The sequence below is a fragment of the Rhodnius prolixus genome, unplaced genomic scaffold (assembly GCF_049639745.1).
Source record: "Rhodnius prolixus isolate KJV_2025 unplaced genomic scaffold, Rpr scaffold_13, whole genome shotgun sequence".
NCBI lineage: Eukaryota > Metazoa > Arthropoda > Insecta > Hemiptera > Reduviidae > Rhodnius > Rhodnius prolixus.
Window position 1 is genome coordinate 2,837,518 of NW_027411583.1, and position 13,547 is coordinate 2,851,064.

A 13,547-nucleotide genomic window follows, 5' to 3' on the forward strand; every position below is an offset into this window, starting at 1 on the left:
TCTTTTCATGCCAAATATTGAATTTATTCATCAAAAATCTAAATTATTTTGTTTTAATTCACAAATTCATTTCAAAAAAATTAATTTTATTTGACTTTTATACGATGAGCTCCTAGTTGACTTAAACAAGATGGTGGCCATCTGTTTTAGCTCCTCCCATTCTAGGCATTGCACCACGGATGCTGTGCAGGATCTCCCTGTTTGACTCCATTCTACATCTCTATCTCATTCTGTTTTTAAAAAATATATAAATATTTATCTCTTAGTCTTAAATAAAACAATGTATTTGTTAATATTTAATTAAAATTCTGTAATTTAAGCGAGAAACTTAGGATGGAAGATTTGCGAGGAATCGGTCAAATAAAACAACTCGTCTTTTTGCCAACGTTTCGACAAATATATTGTCCTCTTCAGGGCGTGGCTATGCGGGTTGGTTGAGTTACAGAAACTGTTTCTCGCTATTTGTCTTTCTCGTATTTGTCGAAACGTTGGCAAAAAGACGAGTTGTTTTATTTGACCGATTCCTCGCAAATCTTCCATCCTAAGTTTTACAATTTGCGGTCACGAAAACTATATATTCTTAAGCGAGAAAATTGAAAAAAAATAGATATGATCTTAATTGTAACAAATAACCTAAGCATACATTTATGCTTTGTAAGAATATTTATTTACTATTTGGAGCCGTTTTCAGAATATGTTTTCTAAAGAGTAGGGAAGTTTTATGGCCGTATCCAATTTTAGAAAACAGGATCCTCCTGAGCAAAAGTTTTTTAATTCCCTTGGGGATCAGGAACAGTTTGCGTTTGTTTTTATGCTGGGAGCGGAATAATTTAGACGCAAATAAACATTTCTTTGGGAGATCAGAATTGGAGGAGCTGATTTGTGATTTATTCTTCACCTCCATTTCATTGTAATATATAGACTGATCATGTATTCAGTATTTATTTTTTTATCTAATATTCCTTATTTACAGGAAATTGGTAGGGCGGAAGTGCTAAGTTATTAAGTAGATTTTTTAGTTTTTAGCGATTATTTCTCGAAAATGGTACCAATAAATTTAATAAGTATAATATTGATTACTGTTTTCATTATTTTTTTGTGACTGATTCATTGTTTCAGCAGGATGAAAAAATAACTGCCAGTTTCAGTCATGATATATTTGTATTAGGCCGAGCTTTCTATCTACGGAATGGGTCATCTTCTGGGCTAATTTGACAATGAATATTTTACATCATTAAAGGTTGTTCTGTCTTGTCCGCTCATGCAGTATTATGGGCTCATAATATTGATGTCGATTACTTTTTAGTAAAAAAAAAGTAACGTAATGCCTATTTTTCTAGGCGGGCTTTAAATTAAACTATAGCAAATTAGGTATCGAGTGCGGAGGCGACTAGCAACACTTACTTTACTGTGAATTTTTCGTATTAACCAATAAATAAAATCTAAGGCCCCAGTTCAGGAATCGAACCCAATACCATAAAATACGAGGGTCGTATGAAAAGTCCGTGCAAAAATAAAAACTACTTAATTTTTTGGGGTAAACCTTTTTTATTTTTCAACATAGTCTCCTTTTAGGCTTATACACTTCGTCCAACGCTGCTCTAGTTTGTTGATCCCTTCCGAATAATAGGATTTGTCCAAGTCTGAAAAATAGCCATTCGTTTCTGCAATCACCTCCTCGTTTGAATAAAATCTTTTTCCCGCCAGCCATTTCTTCATATTGGGGAACAAATAGTAGTCCGAGGGAGCCAAGTCTGGAGAATAGGGGGGATGTGAAACGAGTTGGAACCCTATTTCCATTAATTTTGCGACCACAACTGCTGAGGTGTGAGCTGGCGCGTTGTCGTGATGGAAAAGGACTTTTTTGTGGGCCAATCGTGGGCGTTTTTCTTGCAGCTCGGTTTTTAAACGGTCCAATAACGATGAATAATATGCACCTGTAATAGTTTTACCCATTTCCAGATAGCCGATGAGGATTATTCCTTGCGAATCCCAAAAGACAGTCGCCATAATCTTTCCGGCCGAAGGAACGGTCTTCGCCTTTTTTGGCGCAGATTCCCCCTTGGTAACCCATTGTTTAGATTGTTCTTTGGTCTCAGGAGTGTAGTAATGTATCCATGTTTAATCCACAGTGACGAAACGACGCTTAAAGTCCTGCGGATTCTTCTGGAACAGCTGCAAACCGTCCTTGCAACACTTCACACGATTTCGTTTTTGGTCAAGCGTGAGCAATCGCGGCACCCATTTTGCGGATAGCTTTGTCATGTCCAAATGTTTGTTGATGCAAAATATTATGTACCCGTTCATTCGAGATGCCCACAGCACTAGCAATCTCACGCACCTTCACTCTTCTGTCATCCATCACCATATCATGGATTTTATCAATGATTTCTGGAGTAGTAACCTCAACAGGGCGTCCAGAACGTTCAGCGTCACTTGTGCCCATATGGCCACTCCGAAAATTTTGAAACCACTTATAAACTGTTCTAATCGAAGGTGCAGAGTCACCATAATGTTTATCAAGCTTTTCTTTAGTCTGCTGAGGCGTTTTGCCTTTCATAAAGTAGTGTTTAATCAACACACGAAATTCTTTTTCGTCCATTTTTTGAAAATCACTCGACTTCCTCGATTCAAACGAATGCCAAACACAAAGAAATAGACCGATCTGGCTGAAACTTGGTGTGTGTTCTTCCAAGAGATGCTACTAACTAAACATAACCTCGATACGCGCCAGTGGTTCTATCTCACTGACTTTGCACGGACTTTTCCAACGACCCTCGTATCTTAGCTTTGCGGGCCTTGCCTATAACCGCTCGGCTAACTTGGCGTCTCTTTTAAATGTAAATTGCAAGTTTTTAAGGAAATTTAATTAAGAAAAACTGCGCTAAGGGACAAACAAAGACTAGTTTGCGGCATTTACACACTAGAAAAGGAAATATTTTACCATGAAGTGACTAACAGACTGTAATGTTACAAAAGCTTAACCAAATCGATACGAAGAATGGGCCTTAAATTGTAACATTTGTTGTATTTATATTTGCAAAGGTTGGCCAATCTGTGTCCAACTTCCTGGTACACATTCCACCACCACTATTAATGGTTTGAAAAAGGGTTGAGAGAAATTGGGCGAAACTCTAAAAGGGTTTCGGGGCGTGGGGGGAGAGGGGTGTGTTTTGTTTGTGTATTGTGCGCCGATTACAGGATGTATGTTGGAGTTCTGGAGTTTTGTGCGATTTATTGTACTGCAGTTAGTACCACATTGCCATTGCTAAAATAGACATGTCATTTTGGAGGGGCCCCCTTGCAATTTTCACTGCAATGTCTTCTCCGATAGATACGTGTATATGATTCATTCTAGACAATGCAGGCGCACCCATTGTGGAGTGGGGGAAGTTTAAGGGTTGCAACTCTTTGGAAATTTTATGAAAAAATAAAAGCTTTACAATAATGTGTTAATTAAAAAAATTAAATAAAATTAATATTTTAAACGCAAGCTATGTTCATTAATTAGGAAATTCCAGCTGTAAGCCAAGACTAGTTAGCGTAACGTTATTGTCAGCATTCTATATCTCTAATCTTAAAATTGGACGCAAATTTAGATTAGATTGGCAGGGTCAAACTTGAAGACAAGTCGAGTTTTTCATCTCCAAAATGACAGGAAATACTCGAACACATTTAAGTATCGTTTCGTCATCTTTCTGCCAATGGGGTACCCATTGAAAGGACCCTTCAAGAAGCTTACGGTCGTCCGAATGGTCACGCGAATGGCTTAATCATGAAATTTTTTGCCATCCTGGGCTTCCATCCACTCTTGCTACGACTATTTTTGCGTCCCATACTTTGTTGGCTGCACTACTCAGGCGATTAACTAATGCCCTAAACGGCTCAAATCTTGAGCTAGGGCAGGCTGCCACCTCATAATGCTTTTGTCTTAAATAACCGGGCACCCACAGAATTGTATCAATACTCATCAGAATCTCCAACACGAAGTTTCTTTGGCTTAAATAACTTGATAGTCACAAGAGCCGCATGGATATCTGAAAAAAAAAATAGACAAATATAAGCTATCCTTCTCTTAATAACCTCTGCAACACAAATTTATTGTAATTTGCTTTGTCTAAAAGGCTGTGGCTAGTTTTCCCTGGCTTACCAACATATCGTACATCCGATTTGCACGAGTGCCCTCAGGCTATCTCTTTTTTGAAGTCGTTTACGAATTTCGAAGAGTTTATTTAGGATTAAACAATTTATTTTAACTTTATTGAACATTTTTTAAAATATAACGCATTTACTTCTTAAATAAAAATCGACAGCGATGACATGGGTATAATCCGACTTGGACAACATCTTTGTAACAGTACATTGTATTTTTGTCTAAACATGAGAAATGTCTAGCTTTAAAAGTCCATATCATTGTATCTATATAAACATATCATTTACATTTACGTCAAATAACTTTTAATAATGAAACTAATTATATTTATCTTTAGACGCAACATTTTACAATCACTAACTGCTTTTCTTTCTCGGATGTTAACTGTAAATTGGTGGAAACCAAGAGTAAACAAGATCGTTTTGTTGTTTATCCGAGACGCCAGACAATATACGCAATCTATAATCACTAACTATTTACGTATATTTTATCTTCCACGTCAAAGTTTTCTATCCGCCATTTTAATAGGAAATGTATTTTGAGATCGCTGTGATTTAGGATAAAATAAGTTTTTAATTTATTGGATGAAAAATTAATGCCAGTTTCAGTCATTTATAAACTTTATTATACCGAGTTTTCGACCTAGGGACTAGGTCATCTTCAGGGCTCATTGACAATGTAATATTTTACATCATTAAAGGGTTGGTGTGTCTTATGTTTTGTCTGTTCATGGACTGTAGACTGTATGGATTGCTGAAACTGGCATTAATTTTTCATCCTATTGACACTATGATTCAGTCACCAAAAATAATGAACAGTAATTTTTACGAGGGTCGTTTGAAAAGTCCGTGCAAAGTCAGAGAGATAACACTACTGGCGCGTATCGAGGTTATGTTTAGTTAGTAGCATCTCTTGGAAGAACACACACCAAGTTTCAGCCAGATCGGTCTATTTCTTTGTGTTTGGCATTCGTTTGAATCGAGGAAGTCGAGTGATTTTCAAAAAATGGACAAAAAAGAATTTCGTGTGTTGATTAAACACTACTTTATGAAAGGCAAAACGCCTCAGGAGACTAAAGAGAATCTTATCTATCTTATTTTAAGCACTGTACCAAACTTTAACTTGTTAAAAATGGATTAACTCTTATTATTCCGTAAAATCCTTTTGTTGCAATTCTTCTAGTTATTTTCATAGTTTATTCCCAAACTTTCATTCATCAACATCTATTTCTTAGTTTCATTCATGGTGAATAAAAGCCACGGTTGACTGGATAAAGATTGTGGCATATTTCGCCGAATTTCAATGTCTTTCGTTTTTCTCCTCACAATTTTGACTTTAAGGCTAAATAAAAAAAACCTTGCATAAACATCTGCGCGACTTTTTTTTAATTATATTTCTTAAATTGTTGCCAAATGGGAACATTTTTGAATTTATACCATACAAAGTGAGAGAGATAGCACTACTGGCGCGCATCGAGGTTATGTTTAGTTAGTAGCATCTCTCGGAAGAACACACACCAAGTTTCAGCCAGATCGGTCTATTTCTTTGTGTTTGGCATTCGTTTGAATCGAGGAAGTCGAGTGATTTTCAAAAAATGGACGAAAAAGAATTTCGTGTGTTGATTAAACACTACTTTATGAAAGGCAAAACGCCTCAGGAGACTAAAGAGAAGCTTGATAAACATTATGGTGACTCTGCACCTTCGATTAGAACAGTTTATAAGTGGTTTCAAAATTTTCGGAGTGGCCATATGGGCACAAGTGACGCTGAACGTTCTGGACGCCCTGTTGAGGTTACTACTCCAGAAATCATTGATAAAATCCATGATATGGTGATGGATGACAGAAGAGTGAAGGTGCGTGAGCTTGCTAGTGCTGTGGGCATCTCGAATGAACGGGTACATAATATTTTGCATCAACATTTGGACATGACAAAGCTATCCGCAAAATGGGTGCCGCGATTGCTCACGCTTGACCAAAAACGAAATCGTGTGAAGTGTTGCAAGGACGGTTTGCAGCTGTTCCAGAAGAATCCGCAGGACTTTAAGCGACGTTTCGTCACTGTGGATGAAACATGGATACATCACTACTCTCCTGAGACCGAAGAACAATCTAAACAATGGGTTACCAAGGGGGAATCTGCGCCAAAAAAGGCGAACACCGTTCCTTCGGCCGGAAAGATTATGGCGACTGTCTTTTGGGATTCGCAAGGAATAATCCTCATCGACTATCTGGAAAAGGGTAAAACTATTACAGGTGCATATTATTCATCGTTATTAGACCGTTTGAAAACCGAGCTGCAAGAAAAACGCCCACGATTGGCCCACAAAAAAGTCCTTTTCCATCACGACAACGCACCAGCTCACACCTCAGCAGTTGTGGTCGCAAAATTAATGGAAATAGGGTTCCAACTCGTTTCACATCCCCCCTATTCTCCAGACTTGTCTCCCTCGGACTACTATTTGTTCCCCAATATGAAGAAATGATTGGCTGGAAAAAGATTTTATTCAAACGAGGAGGTGATTGCAGAAACGAATGGCTATTTTTCAGACTTGGACAAATCCTATTATTCGGAAGGGATCAACAAACTAGAGCAGCGTTGGACGAAGTGTATAAGCCTAAAAGGAGACTATGTTGAAAAATAAAAAAGGTTTACCCCAAAAAATTAAGTAGTTTTTATTTTTGCACGGACTTTTCAAACGACCCTCGTAGTTTATGTATTTTGAAACCAAACTCTGGATAAATTCCTCAAGGAGCTAGTAAATCGATTTTTGAGTTTGGTGTATCTTCTTAGGCTGAAAATAAACCGCTTCCTCAACAATCCGTTATTTGTTCTGCCAGAATAGAACTTCTTCGTCTTTTGGATAGAACATTTAAGTGCCTACTCATCTTCTTTTATTTGCTCGTGAAATCAGGACATGAAACGGCTAAAACATATTTCTCTAGTGTTTTTATCCCATTAAATAAAATGTAAGGCCAAGATCGGCAATCAAATCAAGTGCCTACAATACATCTGAGTATTGCGGGTTGCTGCGCCTTGATTTCACTTTATCATTGATTGCTATCAACAAAGTTGATTATATATTCTCTTCTTGAAAGATATTGATTACTCTTTTTTGTATTGCTTTTTAGCACTTAGAAATTTCGAAAAATATCTTATCAATCTCCTCACCTCATTTCATTCATCCTCATCAAGGCGCGATCATTTTATGGCATATAAGTCTGTCATTTAGATCAATCAAAAGTTCTGGAAGTGACCATTGACCTTCTCAAAGCTAGCTCCAGTCTCCGCCGAGTTCTTTAGTAAAAGTTGCTTTTGAGTAATTTCAAGCGTGATTACTGTTTGGCCATTTCTATAAAGGTATTCAGTAATTACAGTTCTGATTGGCCAGTTAACATTGAATTTAGCTCTTAGAAAGAATAACAAGGAAAGGAAAAAAGGAATTTAAGCACTGCCACATAGATCTGGCAGGTTATTATAATTAGAAATAAAAAATAAAGTACAGTAAAAAAAAAAACTGTTATAGAAATTCTTTCAAAGCAACTGAACAATCACAATAACCTTCTCTAAATTCAAACATATGCCGCTAGAATTGTTGCTACATGAAACTTCTTTATGAACTTATTTTAAGAAATCAATAAGGCCTAGTTCGTTTCTATTCTTTTTTTTATGCCACAAAACTATTAGATTATTTTCCTTTTATAGCCAATGAGAACATATGTATGTAACCTCCCTAGTGCGTACATCTACAACTTGTAATGTAAAACTGTTCTTTAAGTTGGCCGCTGTTTAATATCTGCAGTCTCTTTTCCACGCAATTAGATACAATTAGAATTTATTTCGCAATTTGATCTTTTAATATTATATTTCCAGTTTCTGTGCATTGCTATTCAAAGTTAGCTCTTCGATTTATTTATTCTTTAACTCGAAAATATCTATGACTTTTTATATATTATGTTAACGAGGAATGATGTGGAATTCTTTGAAAATTTAGAATTAACGCAAAACATGCTGTTTTTTTTAAATAATATTACAACAGGTCAATTAATTTAGTACCAAATGGAAGTATTACTATCGATCTAATTTTCGACATCGAGTATTCGTCGGAATGATCGATTTGGAATATTCTAATCGAAATCCTATTATACGAAAATTATTCTCTTTTTTGCGTGATTTCTGTAATCGAAATTGGTATATCTAATATTTTCTCGATTAAAAAGGAACTTCTACTTAAACATTTTCTTTGCACAATTTTAAGTCACTTATGTACGTGTTTTCAAATTTTTGTGTTAGTGTAAAGGTCTCGGAAATAATACAGGGTTTAAAAATATAAAAAAAATAAATATTCGAGGCCTAAATATTATATATCTAATAGGAAAAAGTCAAGTGGATGTTTTATCCACGATTTAGGAGAGTCTTCATTTATTTCGTAATTACCTCCTTCTGCATGAATTTCATCGATATTTCGCAATTTTGAAGTCAATTTAAAACTTGATTGTCTTGAATCTGATTGGCTAGCCAATCCAGCTACCAAATTAGGAGGCTGCCAAACGTCAACTAATTTTACCTAACTTATCAATCCTCCCTAAACGGTAAAGATCTAACTTGATTATTTGCTCTGAGTTTTTCAATTATTGTAAACTTTAATGTGACAAACCTAACAATCAACTTCCTTGTGTATATCGCTGTAACCATACAGAATTCCATGTAGAGATAATAATATTCAAAAAAATGATGATTATAGTAAATCTTGCTACAATGTCATTGAACTTTACACAAAAAGACTATACAATTACTCTTTACAACAATTTAAACAATGAATTTAAGAGTCTTAACTAATTAGGATAAAAATAATAATAAAGCCCGGAAGTAGGTATACTTTAATTGTTAGCCGTTTGTGAATTATGCTTATTTTGCACTGACTTCCTCAATAGTTACTATTTCAAATATTTATGGTAATAATAACAGATGGTTAATACCTAATTATTATTCCATTTTTTAGTTTTAAAAAAATATTCAGTCATCTGTTTGTTGATTCGCTTACGAACTTGATCTCAGTTTCGATTCCTTGTTTTTGTTTATTTCCCATTGTTTTAATTTTAATTAATCTTGTCTATTAGTGTGTTGTGCATCTGAAATTTTAAATGCAAGCTTTGATCTCATAATTAATTTGGTTTAGAACATTGGATTATTTTCTTTGAATTATTGTAAGGAAATCTCAAAATTTCAAAGTTAATTTTTACTGAACATATATATTTTGAAGTATCTTTGGTACGAAGAAAATTATTGGGGCATGCCAATTTGGTTTTGGTGATAAAGTAAATCAAAAAATAGGAACTGGTTTGAAAGTAGAGAGAGCCCCTCCAAATTTCGGGAGAAGTTATTGAAAAAGTAGGGTGCCTTGGTCAATCAAGGAGTCGTAATCCCTGATTTCCGGCTCTTCGATCTTGAATTGCTCAATAGTGGATGAGAATGAAGTACAGATATATTGAAAATATCTCTTGGAAGCTAGGTTGATCAGATCAGTTGCTGGCGTTAAATAACTTGCGATTTGGATTACAAGTTAATGGGTCGAGCTATACTAAGAACTAAGGCTATACTCGAAGCAGATGTGGTAAATTCCCCATCCTCAACATTAGGCATGAAAAAACAATACTAAAGATACTATCCTATTAAATAGCCTGGCTGCCATTAAAGCCTAGAGTTCGTGTTGTCTGTTCAAGTATTGTTCAGAAATGTCTTGGTGAACTCGCAAGACCTGGTAAAGTAAAGTAATCGCCTATTTTTTCAGGCGGGGCTTAACGTCCAAGTACCATTTACTAGGTGTCGCAGACGGAGGCGAATAGCAAACGTACTTTACTATTTCTTATTTAACCATTAAATAAAATGCAAGGCCAAGACCGGCAATCGAACCCAGTACCACAATACATATTAGCTTTGCAGGTCTCGTCTCTTAACCCGCTCGGCTACCATGGCACCTAGAAAGACCTGATTAACAAAATAAGGATCATCTTATTTGGATGGTAGGACTATGTTGTCTTGGAAGGAAATGAGATGGCCGTACATATGGCAACTCTGTGCAGCCCTCTTAAGGGACATTGATGGAATAAGTAATAGTTCTCACCTTTAGGAGGACCAGAAAGAGGGTAAGCCTGTGCGGTGAACGACGTGAGTCCTAGTCAAGGTGGAGTTCCTTCTGGGTAATTATAACCGGTAGTGATCTGAAGATAACTTGGTGCGAATAAAAGTGCCAGAATTTTATCTTCATCCGTTACACTTTTTGGTCATTTATCACCATTAAGTTGCAACTTATTAAAAATCCAGGGAAAAAAATTATCTTTATTAAAAATGCAATAACTTGCAGCAGTAACTTAGAACTTATTCTTGTTTTTATTTCTTTTATGCGCATATATTCAGGAGGCATATCTCATAAATCATAATTTCCTATTTGAGAGTACAGTCTGGGAGAACGTTCTTTCGTTGCTCTCAAAGAAATGTTAAAGAATGTCCTTGAATTTTTTTTTAATATTTTAAAATAGTTGGAGTATTTATATGTTCATGATTGAAGGCAATTTGCGTGCAGCGTGGGCATCAAATTGCCTGAATTCGCTGTAACTTCTGTAAACTTCAGGTTAGCGCTGCATTTGTTAGAATCTCGGCGTCACCCGAAACTGCATACCGTTAATAAAAATTTTCTTTTAACTAACACAAATTAAAACATTAGATGAATGAGAAAAAATCAATTTTAAAGTAGCTACTTTCTAATTAAAGAAATACCCTTTCACCAAAAAAATAATTCTTTGGAATTAAGGGCATAGATACCTGCCCTTTCCAATTACTTACATAAAACTTTTGCTTGTTACATCTACAGGATAATAAAAAGAAAAGGAGAATTGACCCTTTGGACCTGTAATATTTCTGGGCTTTCTTTTCAAGGGGGGGGGGAATTTTTTAATCCTTTACAATAATAACAGGCGGAAGTCAATGTCTTTCTAAACTTCAAAGGAATCGCCGCTTTTTCACTAATAGACGGGAAGTTCCGTTAAGCTACTTTTGCTATTTAGTTGTGCTTAACCACATTGGGTATTCGACTGAATACAGTCATAAATATTTGGCAAATAAACCATATTGGGTATCATTTAGTTATGTGGAGGTTGACTTTTAAACGGTACTTGGGGATGGTTCCATTTTGTACTGGTTCTTGAGGTTTAGTTTGGCGTCATTACAGGAAACCAAAACCTCAAGTGTTCGTCTTGAAAAAGAAATGCTTATTAAATATTTTACCTTCAGGTTTGCCCTCTACACAATTGCTACTTCTTCAAAGCTAAATTAGTTCTAGTTGCTCCCAGATTCTATGGTGCATTGTATAGATATATCTACTAGATTGCAGGTAGTATCATCGCCTGTAAAATTCTGTATATAGAACACCAGGAGTTCTCCTGGACAAACTATTTTATATAGGACCCACTTTGTCCAAAATGATTTGCTTTCTTGGTCCATTTTGTTTCCTTTTTCTTCTTTGCCAGTCTATTCCAGTTCTTCACCATCAATCTTCTCTGTCTGTCTTCAGTATACTTTGTCACTTTCTGGTCAAACTGTAGTTGTAGAAAAGAAGGTTTGATTTAGACTCTTGTGGGGTAATTGTAAGTTTTTGTAAACAGTTAGCTTAGTGGGTGGCTAGTGTGGTTTGACGGTGTGGTTTGTTTAAGGTATTACTACTTCCTGGTAACTACTATGGTTCCGTTCATCTCCATTTTCAGCAGGTAATTGGGTTTTACAGGAAATCTAGGACTTTTCAGGAAATTGGGCATTTTTCGTTCTTACAAAATCACATTTAATTTTTTTTTTTTAATATTCTTTTAAAACGCCACGATGATGAACGAACATATCTACCAAACTATGAAAACTATAATTAAAACTTGACCTTGTAATCTAACAGTCCGGTAAATATTAGATATACATAGAGTTTCTTAGAAAATATCTTTTTAGTACGTCATCAACGTTTATTTACCACCATAATAAAATATTTGAACCAAATAAACAATTATTCTATCACAGCTGTTGATCTAAAATATTTTTAAATTAATTAAAATAACATTTTAGTTAAAGTTTTCTATTATCTATTTCATTGAACTTGTTTCTTCTTCCATTTCGTAATAATCAGCACTCCTTTAACCTGTACGCCAACGTAAAAAGTACAGTAGTGCTTATTTTAGTCCAACTAACAAATAAGGTTTCGCGGACGGAGCTGTTAGCAAACATACTTTACTATCAAGTTCTCATATTTAAATATTCAATAAAAATCCAAGACCTACACCGGGGAGTCGAACCTATTAAACCAACAATACATTGCAAGCCTCGCCTATAACCACTCGGCTACCGTGGCACTATCGTAAACCAATTAAGGTTTCCTAAGGTGCGATTATTACCAATTTTTGTCTCAACGTTTCGAACTACATTTATTTCATCTTCAGAACTGCAAAACAAAAACGGAGTGTTCTCAAATTACCATTAAATAGTTCTTCATTAATGTGATAAATATTTATTGTTCTTTAAACAAAATAAAACATAAAATGGCCTCTTTATATATTTTCAAAAAAAATTGCTCTTATCTGATTCATTTTCTGCCCTAAGGAAGGGAAATGTTCCTGCTAACCCCTACCTGGAGAGCACATCCTGCACCATGCTCAGCCTAGAAAAGTAAAACAACTTGCTACAAACTAGAGAGTCAAAATTCGAAAAGAAAAAGATACAAAATATCGGTTAAAATTACCAGAAAAATATGTTATTTCTATGAAAATATACAAACACCGCAAAAAGGTATTTATTGCATAGTTCAACGTATGAAGGACATAATTTCATTTTGGAGGTTATGGAAAATTTAGTTAATTAGTTTTGTATATTTTTGATAATGAGTAGTTTTTGGTTTTTATATGACCAGGTGTAAATTGTTCACAGCATTTCTTAATTTTTTTTTATGAAAAATAGCTATGGTTAACTCGTACAGAACCTTTCGATCTAGTGAAGTCAATCTGCAGCCGTATTTATTTAAACATCGATCATGTTAGCAGTTGTTGGACAGAAGCTAACCTACCTTCTGTAAAACAACATCGTAGAACTAAAAATATTTAGATAGTTTGGGAGAGCAGTTCATGTAATGAGGTCCTTTGCTTTTAATAACTATTTACGAAGATGTATATTGTAATTAATGAACTGACCAACTTAGGAGACTGTGTCATCTAATGAATTCAAAACTATATTAATGAAAATTTAATGCAGTAAAATTACTTAAATGGAATCAGTTGTTCAAACAATTTTAACAGAACACACGAGCTTTTTCGAATGTTTCTAAATTTTGAGCTGAAGTGTGAATAAAATGATGGGAACTTGCTGA

General features: G+C 35.1%; 1 protein-coding gene and 1 long non-coding RNA gene across 2 annotated transcripts in view; one reads left to right on the forward strand and one right to left on the reverse strand.

The window, feature by feature from the left end:
• Window positions 1–13,547, forward strand: part of LOC141447939 (protein lethal(2)k10201-like) — a 75,910-nt gene that overhangs the window by 29,251 nt on the left and 33,112 nt on the right. The window lies entirely within an intron of this gene.
• On the reverse strand, window positions 89–12,340 carry LOC141447792 (uncharacterized). Its single transcript, XR_012454579.1, has 4 exons — window positions 11,438–12,340; window positions 9,133–9,285; window positions 3,743–4,037; window positions 89–230 (listed from the first exon to the last, which is right to left on the reverse strand). It is a non-coding gene; the product is annotated as an uncharacterized lncRNA (long non-coding RNA).